Here is a 15653-nt window from a genome sequence, read left to right as displayed (position 1 = left end):
TTGTTTTTTTTACCTGTGGATCGGAACACATTTTTATATCCATTTAAAAAAAAAAAAAAAATCCTTTAGGAGTTTTAGCTAGCTATGCATTAGCTAGATTAATGGTTTCTATGAATCATCAATAATAATGCAAAATGTTTTTTGAATTCATTAAATTATTTTTATTGTACGGAAAAATAATATTCTATAAAAATGGACAATAAAACACCTTAATGTCGGAATTAATATTACTTTTTCTAAATATTATAGACATTACTGTTAGAAGATGAATACAAGAAATGAGGATTAATGTCGACTAGGTATAAGGGAAATAGCCTAAGTTACTTGAGATAAAAATTGTCACTGAACTTTTCCCATGTGATAAGACGTGACTGAGTTCAAACATATAGGAAATTAAAAAATACTTTTCATGTACTCATAATAGCTTGTTTTTATATATATATTTTTGTTAAGATAATAAATTCACTTTAAAATTTTGTAGGTATGGTTTAATTACGTGTACCTAACAATAATGTAAAGAACACTCAATAACATTATTAACTTCACCCAATGTGAAAAGTTCAACGAATGTTTGGTTCATAAAATGTGAGATTACCTTAAGTAATATGATTAGCTCTTGAAAGATAATATGATATTTTATAAATTTAGATACATTTTGTGTTCGATTTGGATGGTAGAAATATAATATTAGCTTATTTGGTAAGAGTTATATTTGAAGTTATATGGATCAATTTATTGTAATGTCTTCAATAATTAAATAAATGAATGTCTGCGTGTGTATTATTTGTGTTTATAAATGTGTGTATTTATATATAGGAGTGTGTTTAGGTGCGGCGGACAAGGCTTTAGGTAATTAGGTGCGAAAGTGCGACGCACCATCAAGCAATTGTCAATGAATTGTAAAGTATTTCCAAATGAATCGTCCACTACTTGATTGTCATTGATTGCCAACTTTGGTGCATTTGGAGATGTTTTATGGTGCACTTTAAAATGTTTGGCCTGATTCTCATTGATTATCAACTTTGGTATATTTAGAAATGCTTGACGGTGTATTTAGAAATGCTCGACGGTGCAATCAAAGGTTAACAATTAGGTAGTTTCGGTACATTTGAAAATGCTTTAGGGTGCATTTATGTCAAAATCCAACCATATATAAATTTTATATATTAATCCTTAACTAAATATTGTCAAAATGTTATATAATAAATAATTTAAATTGAATTTTATTAATTAAAATAGACATATAAATTGATAAGTAAGGAAGAATAATATTTAACGGCAAAAACTTGTGTGAGATCGTCTCACCATGAAACAGGACGGGACGGGTCGGGTCAAAGTGCAAATGTAACATTTATATGCACAAATGTCATGCTTATATGCACAAATGTAATACTAATCAGGAATAAAATTTTTGTTACTTATTAGGGTAAATGTAATACTTTTAAGGGAAAATACAATACTTTTACATTTCAATTTAAAAGTGTTACATTTTTCCTCAAAAGTATTATATTTGCGCTTATAAGTGAGAGACACTTGTCAACATTACTTATTATGAAAAATGTATTACTTTTTATCTTATAAGTAACAAAAATTGTATTTTTGATTAGTGTTATGTTTGAGCATATAAGTGTGAGATTTGCACATATAAGTATGACATTTGCATGGTGCTTTGACCCGACCCGACCCGTCTCACGAATAAGGATCCGTGAGACGGTCTCACACAAGTGTGACCCATATTTAACATAGGATAGAGGAAATGAAATTTGTGTCGTGTATAGCATCACGCCATCATTAGGAAGTAATAAATTGTAATTAGTGAGGAAGGAGAAAAGTTGAAAACTACGCATATAATGAACACATTTATATAGTGGCTATTATTAGTAAATAGTATACAATGGTGGGGTCAAATCAAATGATAGTTGTAAAGACAGCATTAAATGTTGATTTCCTTGGGTAAAGTCAAGGGGTCAAATGATTTTTTCCAGCTTAATCTCCATACTTAACTTTAACGTCGACGTTGACGCGGCTCACGTGGATGCCCATAATGCCGACTTGGAACCATGTCGGAAGGCCCCACTCCCCTCACATCGCCAACTGTTTCCGTTGGAAATCGCCAAAATACTGATATTTTCTATTCATTTTACCTTAATACCCTCGTCGTCCTTTCAATTACAAGTGACTATGTGCAATTGTGCCACCTCTTGTTCTTTTTTTAACCATCGCTGTTGTTAAACAAATGATTTTTTTTTTTGAAACCAAATAATAACAATAATAATAATAATAATAATAATAATAATAATATTATTATTATTATTATTATTATTGCCCCGGGCTTAGCGAATAAGCGTAATTGGTTTGTCACTTAACTTAAATGTCATGACTGAATGTGCGACCGTACAATATGAGGGTTCAAAAATTACTGGAAGCATGTATGGGAAAAAGGTTTGTATTAGGTCCTTTGTGTGCACACTCGCGACTTACCTCTGCAGTAACTTTAATTTAGGGGAGAGGTTGTGTGGACTGAAGATTAGTTCGTTGCAGTTGGGATCACCTAAGTTTTGAAAATAATAGGTGCAACATTATTTATTTAATTATACCATCACGTTTTCGAGATGATGGTGTTAGACTTAGCCATTCACCAACCTCCGTAAAACAATCTCCTTAGCCACTAATTGCTAGCAGACTTGATCCTTCATTAGTCTCCGCTCCGCCTAAATAAGAATTAGATTTTAACGTGCAAATTCAATAATTGAAATTTACGAGCACTTTTGTATTAATGCATGCCAAAGAGGTTGTACAAAAGGTAGTTGTCTTATCTTGCGTTTATGGTTATAGACTTCAATATATTTAATCTTTCAGATAATATATACGATATAACCACTACTAATCATGATTTTTTTGTAAGTGTGTTTTATTATTATATTATGAGCCGACTCGATCTATATGAATAAAGCATGCGAATATGAGATTAGAGGATGGAGACAAAATGAAAATGTAAAGCAAAACTTGAGGATATATAGGTTGGCGTGTCGGCAAGAACATGGCAGAACAGTAGTCAGCCGGAATTAGAAGGATTTGCCGACCACAATTGGACAATACTGTTAGTTGTGATAAAGGGACTAATAACTTTTTTCCCTGGATCGGAAAACGTGATTAGTGTATGGTGATGATTTAATTTTGATCATCATATCCTAGTGTGACGATGAGCCAAATTGGAGTCGGATAACGCTGGATAAGGACTAAGCTATAGATCAGATTTCACGGATAAAAAGATCCACAGATTTCTACGATCAACAAAAAGAGAAATTTCCTACTACACATAAATGTTTCATTTAGATAATATTTTATATTATTGTGTTAGATATAACTTGAATTTCTAAATTAATTTTAGTCGCTTCTTGTAACATGTTACAAAAAAATTAATATATTGATAGATATGGTCGAGCTAAGGTATCTATCCTTGTCCACAATCCGTCTAGGGTATTTGAGGTGGGGCCGAGGACAACAAAGAATCGGGGCACTTGGACATTCAAATAAGAAAGGCACAAGGGAGGGAGGGAGGGAGTAGAGGTATAAGTAATTCCCTCCAACCAAACACTATAATTTGAGGCTCAAAAAATTGTGTTGTAATGCCTAGCCTGTGTAGAATCTAATAGAATGGGAGTGTAAAGAGTTTGCAAATTGCTATTCAAGAAGCTTATACTTTATTTGTATGCTTTCTCATGTTTTTTTTCACCTTTTAACACTCAGAATAATGTATCGAATGTATATGCTGGTTAAGACTTTGACTGCACAATCATAAAATCAACACGTATAATTACTGTAATACAATATGGTAGAAGCATATAAGTGAACAATCAATGTTACTCTTCGTTTATTGATGTATTATTCTAAAATTAAAAAGTAAATAAAATAACAAATAGCTGCATGCCAAGCATAAATGAAGATAAACTAATAGAAAGTTTTTACCTTTTATATATGCAGATTAATTTCATGATAAGAGTTGTCATTAGATAAATGCATTGCGGATTAACTAAGAATAGGGCCAACGTTATCTATTACTCACAAGTTGTAGGTCTCGTGTTGCATTTGTGGAAATAGCTTTTGAAAGACACGTTAGGAAGATAAATTTTTGTTTTATATTATCGTGTCCCTTTATTCGTGAAGCTGGTACGACGTAGTAGGGTTTTTCCTAATCATTAAAGCACTACTTCATGGAGGATATATATATTAAAATTTAAAAGGATATATAAGAAAAGTTGTATTAATTACTTTCCCAAAGGAATAAAAAAATACCTGCACATTTATCAGTCATTATACCGTGGACCATTGATCATGATTGATACTGCAGTTGTGTTGAACTAATACTGTAGTTGTGTTGAACGGATATTGCAGTTGTGTTGAAAGGAAACTGCAGTTGTGCGGAACGGAGGACGTGTCATCCGTCTGGAACTGCAGTTGTGTTGAACTGATACTGCAGTTGTGTTGAACGGATATTGCAATTGTGTTGAAAGGATACTGCAATTGTGTTAAACGGATGAACGGTCTTTGTTCCGCGCAACTGCAGTTTCCTTTTAACACAACTGCAGTATCTTTTCAACACAACTGCACTATCCTTTTAACACAACTGCAGTATCAGCCATGATCATGGTCCACAGTGCACTGTGGACCATGGTGCACAATATAATTTGCGCACATTTATTGCTAGCTGGATTATAGTGATGAAAAATATCGTTTAATAATATATGATATGTTTGTAAATTGTATTATCTTAATCGTTTTGGTTGATTAATAATTTTGTATTTGTTGTTAATTGTAATTGGTAGAAATAAAATAATGGATTTTAAATCAATTAATTAATTATTTTTAATTAAGTTCAACCTTAATAACTAATAAGGCTCGTTTCTAGATGAATTAGAGGCGAGCGAGTCCGTATGGGCCGGGCTGATTCGTTTTGACAGCTCTAGAAGTTTGGATATGTTGAAAATTTATCGGATTAATGTAGTTCTTTGATATGCATATAATTAATTGGTATTTTGGAGTTAAAGATTAAATTTCATTTGTAAACGAATGATCATAAACAAGAGGAGAAGGGTTTTGAACTACTTGCATTGTTATGTGAATGTAAAGTAACAGTACCTAAATAGATAGTGGCTAACAAATTGTAGGTGATGAAGTATCCAAGAGTAACACCTACGTGGAACTTGAAACTTTTTTTACCAGAATGTCTACAAGTGGGTGATGATGGTGTGCGATCTATTAGGATAGCTGGATAGGTTGTTTTTACTTGGAGGTGCTTGGTAAATACTAAATAGCTATTAGGTGATTCAGTTAGTGGATTTGATTAGTTGATAGCATTGGCTGATTATAGAAAAATGTTTAGTAAATTAGTTATTAGCTGATAGTTTTTATTTAATTTTTTTTATTTTATTTTTTAAAAACAGTTAGCTGATAGTTGATTACATGAAAAATGACATTCTTAAAAAGCTAATCAAAAAGTCGCTTTGAGAAGCTTTTTGGATTTTAACAATTAAGAGCAATAAATTGTTACAAAAAAATTAGTGTTAATCTATTTTTTGTTCTAGATTTATAGGTGATTTTACAGGGCGTTTGGTTGGGAGGAGGGAATTAGGGTGGAAAAGAATTTAAACGATTTTGTTGATAGATGACCAAAATTGGTCATTCTATAATAACACTATAACCAAATGCGGATGTTTTTAAAACGAATGACTAAAAGTGGATTGCCACATATAAATCTAGGACCAAAAATAAAATTAACTCAAAAAATTAATTTATGAAACTCTCATATTGATTGTTTAACTAAGTCAAACAACTAATAATAGTCAAATAAGTCAAAATTAACTGATAAGCTAACTATCTTACCAAATAAGTAGTCACTATATTTGGGAATAACACGATTTTTTTGGATAATTCTAGTGACAAATTGGCACAGTTATAAAATTATTATAATCCTTTCCAATTATAGCTACAATGATTGTGCTATGAAGTTTCTAGTGTGGTTTGTTAGTGAATTGGTCCATAGACCTTAATCTATCGAGCTTGAACGTGATTCTTAGTTTACATAAGAAAAGCTGAGGTAGGAAAGTGCGGTGATGAACCCTCACTTTCATATTATTCATTGTAAAATTAACAATTTTGCAAATTAGATGGCTATAAAAGGTGTCTCTTTAAACTTTGGATTGCATGTTGTGAATTTCCTACTAGCTGGTAGCCTGGTATTTGCCCTATGATGACGGTCAATAGCATCGATTCATCGAAGCAATATCCCTACAGATTTTCTACCCTACCTTTGTTCACTTTTTCATTGTATTTTTTTTTTAAAAAAAAATTATCTTTGATTATTATTGTTGGTTTTATTAATGATGACTCAACATAAAATAAATATGAACAATGGTTTAAAGAAAAATAGACACCAGAATTTTTATATAAAAATTACAAGTTTTATTTTAATTTTTTTTTTTAAAAATAAATGGTGACAAGCCAAATCTACTATAGTTTTTGAGGAAACAAGTACTGAGCTTGAAATAATTTTCATAAGATTTTTAGAGAGTATAGAGAGATTTGTTGGTAGAGTTTGAAGATGATGATCTTGTCCATTTGTCTTTGACCATAGAACCTCTTTGTAGTAGAATGGTAGTACTTGTATTTATGGTAATGGTAGGATTGAGGGTATTTTGATAAGATAATGACTAATGACATGATTGGTAGGATGATGATGGTGAATTAGCGACAATCCTTAATTTATGGTTACTACTATTCAATACCCTCATTTAATTAGTAACTGCTATGATAATTATCTCTCAATGACTATTGTGATTGGTTGATTTTGCACGTTGAATTGCTAGTATGTCTTATGAACTTTCACCATTATTGAGCCTATGTTATCAATTATTTTTTTTTTCTAAAGTTCTCTATGTCTTATTTCATAATTAACGTGGTCTGCAGGATCCCTTCCCCCTTCTTTATGATGAAAGTCTTCATTTGAAATGTGTGGGGGATCTCCTCGCGGGGTTTGTTTCACAGGGTGCGGTCTCTCTACTGGATGCATAAGTCTTTGGTCTTGTGCCTCTTGGAGCCTTTTTGTGTAGCTAATAGACTAAGGTCTTCCCGCCTTCATTTTGGTTTTGATTGTGCTTTTTGTGGTGTGAATGATAAGTCGTGGCTTTTTTGAAATTCTAATTTGACTGAGTTTTGATTCTTGTTTTGATCATTGTGTTTCGATTTCGTTCATGCATTTTACGGTTTTGACTACCTTTTAGGTTACTTTTGTTTATGCTAAGACTGTGGAGCACCTTCAAGATCCTTTGTGGGCATAAATTAGTTCTATGTTTATGAGGGTCCCTTATACGTCCCCTTATCTATGGAGAGAGTTCTAATTAAAAGGTCGATCAAATTTTAGACTACTGAATATCTGAAGGTGATCAACTAATAGGAAGTTCATATTACTGATCTACAAAACCAAGTAGTAGGTTTATCTTCTATTGTGCAAGACCTAAAGGCCAAGGTAGAGCCAATTGACAGCATCCATGTAACACCCCGTATTTTCGTTCAAGCCTTGAGACCGGTAATTATTTCTACCGTGTAATTTATTTGATTTAATTGGGCTTCGTTCTTTTAATTGATATATATATTTCTTATTCCGGAATTAATTAATTATTCTAAGGCCCAATTCTTGGTTTAATTCCTATAAGGGATTTCTTTAAATTGGATCCTTATATTTCTTATAAGAAAAAATAATTTGTAATGGTCCAATTTATTTTTTTAAGGACCAATTTCATACTTGCTAGTATTATATTGATTAATGCAAGACCCATTCTTTATAAAAGCCCATTATTTATTCTAGTTACCCTAATATGATATATACACTATGTATGTTATGATTTTCCTATCCATATAAAAGAGCTTGTATTAATCATTCCTACTCCTTTTCATTCTCCTACAAAATAACTCTTCCTACCCTATCATTCCTAAGAACCCTACAATATACACTATCCTCTATTCTTCAAGATTCAAGACAAAGATTGCTCCTTTAGGATTTCTAGGGCTTGGGTAAGTGTTTTTCTTTAGGAATATGCCTTGTATCATCTTATTTTCATGATCTTTTTATAAGTTCTTATGGTGTTCTTTTGGGATCTTTCTTTGGGAAAAGATGATCAAGTGGGTGGGAGTGACTTGTGAAAAGGAAGGTGTTTGCTTAGTTTGAAGTTGTGCTACAAGAGGTAACCATCATGTCTCACTAAAACCTAGTTTACACTCTTGATCTATGTATAATACTTGGTGATTTGGAATCCTGTGGAAATTTCTTGGTTTAGCCTTTGTTCTTGATGATCATGATCTATTTTGATGGGTTATTGAACTTGTGTCCTTGATCCTTTGCATCTTGATGAATATGAGTATCTATTGTTATGGATTCCATGTTTATTTGGCTTCTGAGATGTGTAATCTGGGCAATCTGATCATATTTTTGTATTCTGGAAGTGAGTATTTCGTATTATGTTCTAAGTCTGGATTCTGTACGTTGGAGTTGTCCTTGCGGTGCGTTTCATTGGTATACTGTGTCCCGTTGGAATGTTTCGTAAGAACATTGGTGGAAGGGTTTGGTAGAACATGGTGTTCCGTTGGTGTGTTCCATTATAACTAGAGGAAGAGTTCGACGGAAGGGGTAGCTTCGTGAGGGCGTTCCGTTAGTGTTGGTGGAATAGGTCGGCGGAACATGGTGTTCCGTGAGAGTGCTCCGCAAGGTCTATCCTGGTTCTGTTTCCAGTAGCTTGTTTTGCGATCTGTTGTCTTGTTGATTCATCTCTGATTCTGGAACTTGTTTGGATATTTTGTTGAGTATTTCACCTTGGTTCTTGAGTATTTATTCATGTCTTTTGATTCATTCTCTTGATCTATTGGTTGGTTGAATCCTTGGTTATATTTCTTGAGTATATGTTGTGTTCATGATCTGAGATGAACACTGTTGGTGGATAATCTTTGGGGATTGAGTATGAGGTTGGATGTGGAGTTTTGAATCTCTGAGTATCTTTTGGATTGTTGAGGGTGAGCTAACTGTGGGCAATATTTGCCTCTGTGTAACTAATTGTGGGCTTTTGCCTCTGTGGTTGGGCTTATTGCCTCTGTGGAACTAACTGTAGGCATCATTTGCCTCTGTGTACTAACTTTGGTTTGGTGGTTGGTATGAGGGATGGTATTTTGGTTGGAGGGTATGGTTTGGTGCTTATCTTTGGTATGATGTTTGTTTGGTTCCTTATGGTTCTTTAGTTGAGTTGTATCTCAGTTGTTATCCGTTATTCCTTGATATATTGCGGTTTGGTGGTTTCCTTGTGAGTAATCTGTTGAGCTTATGATTCAGTTGGTATTCCGTTATAGACTTGTTGCCTTGTACATTCATATTGGATATTGGTTTTACTTGGAGAGTCCTTGGTTTATGGCTTATTCAGCTTGTTGTTGTTGAGTCCTCGTTTTAACTAAAGAACAGTTCGTTGGTGTGTATATTCTATACGGGTGTGCAAACCTATTTACAAGCATATTATATATGTATGTTCTCACGAGTGTGAGAGGTGGTTGCTTAGCATTCTTTTGCTAATGGTTTTCTAAATGTTTTCCAGGTATGGAGTAGTCTAAGCCGAGAGCGCGCTAGAGCTATGTTATGTTTGCTTAGACTAGATGATGTTTTAGACTCCTTTCGGGCCTGTGTGCCTACAAGGAATAAAGAGCATATTGCTGGCATACAAGGAAATATTAGCAAATGCCCCACAGCTTCAAAAGAAGATCAATTAAAATGTAGGGAAGCTCTCTTGACGGCAAAGAACAAAAAGAAGAACAAGAGAGCTAAAGAAATTAATCTCAGAGCGGAGGTTAAGATTGATGCGCATAAGAGTATGAGTAATACTAATACTATCGATGTTGATGAGTTGTAATAGTTTTGATTTGTGAAGCTACCTCGCCTTATGGATAAGTTTGCGAAGCAAATCAACCCTGAATATTCTTTGAGTTCAGGTAAGGGCAAGGTCCAACAATGGATAATGAGTTAATTCCAGCAATGGTCCCCCGACTATCATGATTTCAAAAATTAGTCCTTGTCTTTTAATTTGGACAAAAGAAAACCCTCGACTATTAGATACCTTCTACTAATGGTCCTTCCGTTATCATGCCTGTGAACTAATGCTAAGGTAAGGGGTAAAAGTGTACATTCCATTTGGTCTTCTATTATTCTCCTTAATGTGCGACCGGTTGACTGAAATATCCAAAATCCTCAAATCTGTAACCCTAAGCTAGCGTGAACGAAGTGTCCTCGTCGAACTGTGCGGTCTCAATCGTCGAACTGGAGTTGAACAACGAAGTAATAGGACGCAAAAAGCAGCAGAACAGATTCTTTGGTGATGGATTCGACAGGTATGTACTTCGCCCACAATTTTGTCTGGTTGAGTTTAGTTTAATTTAGGGTAATTACCTGATACTAGCCTTGCCTTGATTACGACTAAGAATCAAAAGATCAGGACTCCCTCCATTAGCAATTGCGTGAATATATGTTAGCATACCTTTGTTAATTGATGTTAATTGATATAAGTATTAGGGAGTACAACTTTTGAAAGAGATGTATAGTGGGATAGGGTAGAGAGAAGTGTGCCATTTGCTGCTACGCCATTAGTGTACCTTAGTTAATTGATAATTAGATATATATACACACACACACACACACACACACACACACACACACACACACACGCTGAATGTAGATGGAAATTTGTAGAGGTGGGGACCACTGTTGGGGTCCATTGTTGTTTCTTTAGTGTTTTTGTTCTTTATTAATGCATATACATGTGCCGGGATGGGGACCATTGTACTATAAAGTAGCTGTTTGCAGTGTAAAATAGTGTCAAGTGTATGGCATTGTTTGTTTAGTGATTATTTGTTCTAGAAAGAAGTTATTTGCAGTAAATAATAGTGTAAAGTGTACTGCACTATTGTTCTTTATTTTATTTTTTTTGAAAAGTTCTTTATTTATTACTATTTGTTGGAGAATGTAGTTGTTTGTAGTGAAAAATAGTGTAAATTATACTGTGAAGTTGTTGTCATTAATTTTTTGTTCTAGAAAGTAGTTGTTTGCATAAATATATTTTAAAACTGTAGTGCATTGCCTTTATTATTCAAATCAGGAATATTTAGTAATGTAGAAGGGTGTGCTGGCAGTGAAGAAAACTGTGAATTCAGTGGGGATGAATCTGATGGTAGTGAAGAGGAATTCTGTTCAGATGACTTAGGTAATGATGACGAGGAGTTTTATAATAACATAGACGTGAATGCAGAGTATGGAGGATTAGTACCTGTAGAGGTCCAAGACAAAAAAAATGATAGCAGTAGTACAGTTGCATGCGATGAAATCTATTACTCTGATGAAGGAAGCATTGTAGGCAGTGATGGAGAGGCAAAAGGAATTAAATTGTCTAAGTTTTTGAAAGAAATAGAAGCTAAGTGTCCTACATTTTCATTGGGTTTAACCTTTAAAGATAAGGCAGAGTTTAGGGAAGCTGTTACCAATTATGCAATCAAGGAAGGGAAGGAAATGAAATATGAGAAAAATGATAAGGTGAGATGTGTGGTGAAATGCAAGCATGAGAGTTGTCCATGGTAGGTGAAGATGACAAGTGTTGGAGGATTACTGTTTTAAAGGATAAGCAAGATGGTTGTGTTAGGACAAAAAAGAATTCGATGGTGAATTCCACCATTGTTGCACAAAGATGGAAACAAGAAATTAAAGGGCATTTGGATTGGAAAACAAATCAATTTTTAGCTAAAGTCTGCACTGATGACCATTACACGATAAGTAAGAAGCAAGCATGGAGGGCTTTAACAAAGGCTAAAAGTGAAATCAACTGTGAGGCTGAGGACTATTTCAATAGAATTTGGAGCTACTGCAAGGAGATTGATAGAACAAATCCACAAATTAAATATATTGTGAAGTTGAGTGACATGCTAGAGGATGGAAAACCAAGGTTTAAGAGGATGTATATATGCTGGGAGGCTACTAGGGAAGGGGGGAAGTATTGTAGAAAAATCATAGGGTTTGATGGTTGTCACCTAAAGTGTAAAACAGGAAGACAATTGTTGACAGCAGTTGGGATTGATGGAAATGAAAGTATATTCCCAATTGACCTATGCAATTGTAGAAGGTGAGAACAAGGATTCTTGGGTATGGTTTTTAGAATTGCTAAAGACAGATTTGCAGATTGATGGCATTTTAGAAAATGACTTGACAGTGATGTCAGATAAGCAGAAGGGTCTCATACCTGCCTTTGAAAAGGTTCTGCTAGCTGTTAAATATAGATTTTGTGTTAGACATTTGCACTCTAACATGAGGGTGGTTGGTTTCACAGCAAATCCCATCAAAGATGGCTTGTGGAAGGCAGCTAGGGCCTGTACAGTGAACAATTTTACAGTAGCACTACAAGAATTAAGAAATATTGATGAATGTGCATTTGCTTGGCTGGTTGATAAGCACCCATCAGAGTGGTCTAGATCCCACTTCACTGGAACATCTCATTGTGACATCTTAGTCAACAACATTTCAGAATCTTTCAATGCAATGATCTTGCAAGCTAGGGAAAATCATGTCATTAATTGCCTGGAGTTAATCAGAAAAAAATTAGCTATCAGGTTATTTGAGTCCAAGACTAAGGCTGCTGAAGGGAATGGAGTAGTTTGTCCAGCAATTGTGAGAAAGATAGATGAGATTGAGAAGCAAGCAGGAGGGTTGATTGGCTACCAATGTGGTCCCATGCTGTTTGAAATAATGGGGACAGTTTCTGCGCAGTATAGTGTAGATTTAGGTAGCAGGTCTTGTTCTTGTAGGAAATGGGACCTAACTGGAATCCCTTGTAGCCATGCAGTTTGTGCAATATGGATAAAGCATGGAAAAGGACCTATTTGGCATTATGTGGATCCTTCATACTACATTTCTACATGAGTTAATACCTCTATTGGTCCTCCGAGTATTAGCGATATACCACCGGTGGTCCCTCGTCTTTAAAACGACCAGGAGTCGTCCTCTGTCTTTTTCAAAATAACCACCCGTGGTCCTCCCGTTAGCTTTTCTGTCAAAAGGGTGTTAAGTTGGAGGGCAAATGTGTCCTTTCATCATTCCCTAAGCTACTCTTCTTTTCTTCACCTAAACCAGACGGATTTGTTCTTTTCCACCACAGTTTTCAACCTAAGTTCTCTATGGATTATTTCTAACACAAAAATTTTTTTTTCTTGCTCATTAGTCTTAGAAAATAAAGCAGCAATAACATGCCAAACTCAAAAAAAATTCAGGTTACATACTTGCATGGGAAACGAACCATAACCATGGGTGCCATGGGTCCACCTGGATGTGGGCGATGGGAAATTGGACAAGTAGAGAATTCCTTTAACAGACAACTCCATTATTGAGCAGGTCAGTTTGTAAATATGGTTGAGTTATTGCATCTCAAACTTGGGCTGTTGCCCGTCTATGTGGTTACCCTTGCGCAAGTTAGTTAGTAAACTTGGTTTCATGTACTTCCAAGCTTTGGGGAAGCATGGAATTATATGTGTTAAAGATCTCATCCACGAGATATTGACTGTTGGACCCCACTTCAAGGAAGCAAACAACTTCTTGTGGACATTCCAACTCACAAAATGGCCGCTCAAAAAGACAGGAGAGTAGAAAAATTAGCAAAAAATATAAAAAGCTTAATAATGAGCTACAATGGAGTGTTTGAAGCAGAGAGCTATTAGTCATACCTGCAAAAGAAGTTTCTGAATCAATTTCCGGTGGTAGAACAAGAAGCGGATGATGATGATGATGATGATGGGGGTACAGTAGTGAGAATTTCGCTATGCAGAAAGAGGGAGAGAGCAGAGAAAGGAGAGAGAAACTAGTGTGGGTCTGTTAGAGGATATACATATAGGAGTAATAGTGAAGGGTATTAGTGAGATTACATGTAGTTATTAGCTATAGCTTCACTGTGTATAAAAAGGCCTTCACTGTAACGTGTGAGCATTGGCATTCATTCTGTAAAGCTTCAGTTCTCATTCATCAATACAACGCACTTTTCCTAGTACTTCACTGCATCAAAAGCTTGGAACATGAAAACAAATATAGGAGCATTGCTTAAAGATCTAGCATGCATTTTCCAGTTTTCGAGTCATATGTCCTCTCCGTGACATCTTCCAATGGAGTGTCCTTCGGAATAATGGAGCCTGATGCTCCAACACCTCTGGAAACTCTTACTTTGGTGCCATCTTCCAAGTATCTGATTCCAACTTTACATGGTTGCCCAGTCACTAGATCTAGAACCTGCACATTAGAGACATGCAATGGGGCTTCAACTGTAAATATCCCACATTCATGACCTTGCCCTTGTTTAATATTTTTTTTTTACCAGGTTTTTGCCCTCCACAATAACACGATTCTGTGTACGTACAACACGCTTAACGATTCCCGTCTCACCTTTATCTTTGCCTCTAATTATCATAACATTATCACCTCTAAGAACCTTCCAGTGATGTATGAGTTTCTGAGCAGCCTTCCAACCCATTATCTTTCTAAACAAATGGTTAAACGAATCTCCTGATTTCGGTCGGCGAGCGAGTTCGATGGGGTGCTTCTGTGATTGCCAGGAATGTGGCGAGGAACATCGACGACATCCTCTGTATTGGCGACACTTTCAGCGGCAAAACGCCGCATGTTCATCGCTGCGGTGACCAACAGCCGCTAGCCTCGCATATCAAAGTGGTAATTGCTAATCTGCTCTGTAATTTGACGTGGCAGAGAGTGCGGGAAAACACGGTTGCAAATCAATCTTCATTATTGGGGTTTTGTGATGATAGTTTTGCTGTTGGATGCTGGGAACAGAAAGCTAAGAGGAAGAAGATAACCATAGATAATACAGGTGAAATGACAAGTTTGCCCTCACATTTAACGCCCATTTGACAGCAAATCTAACGGAGGACCACGAGTGGTTATTTTGAAAAAGATAGAGGACGACCCCTGGTCGTTTTAAAGACGAGGGACCACCGCTGGTATATCGCTAATACTCAGAGGACCAATGGAAGTATTAACTCATTTCCACATATTTGAAAACATATGAGGGTTGTATCAAGCCTATGGTAGGTTTTGAGGAGTGGCCTGCAACAGAAAGAAAACCTCCATTGCCACCACTATATATTGCAAAACCTGGAAGACCTAGAAAGCTAAGGAAGAGATCTGGGGGGGGGGGGGACAAGTAAAGCTGCTTAGACTAGTAAAGATGTTGTTTACTTGACAAGGAAACATGTGACTTTACATTGCACTATTTGCAAACAATCAGGCCATAACAGTCGAAAGTGTTCACAAAAACCAATTGTTAGACCTCCAAATCAGGTTATAGAATTTCTTATTTTGTTTATTAATTTAGAGTTTTCTGTCATGATGATTATTAATTAACCTTTAAATATGAACATCACAAAAGAAGTAGACAGTCATCAGTGCCACTTCGAGTCCAGTAAGGGCAAGTTCCAGTCCAACAAAAAGGGCAAGTTCCTGTCCAGCAAGAGCAAGTTCTAGTCCAGCTGCAAGGCCAAATTCCAGTCCAACAACAGGGGCAAGTTCCAGTCCAGCTGCAAGG

At 35.5% G+C, this 15653-nt stretch overlaps 1 pseudogene; it reads right to left on the bottom strand.

Annotated features, from left to right (window-relative positions):
* Window positions 1-14158: 14158 nt before the first annotated feature.
* Window positions 14159-14585, bottom strand: LOC116011798 (annotated as a pseudogene).
* Window positions 14586-15653: the final 1068 nt, after the last annotated feature.

Source organism: Ipomoea triloba, chromosome 3 (assembly GCF_003576645.1).
Source record: "Ipomoea triloba cultivar NCNSP0323 chromosome 3, ASM357664v1".
Lineage (NCBI taxonomy): Eukaryota > Viridiplantae > Streptophyta > Magnoliopsida > Solanales > Convolvulaceae > Ipomoea > Ipomoea triloba.
The sequence above is the reverse complement of the archived record's forward strand: the minus strand, read 5'-3'. Positions and strand labels throughout refer to the sequence as shown.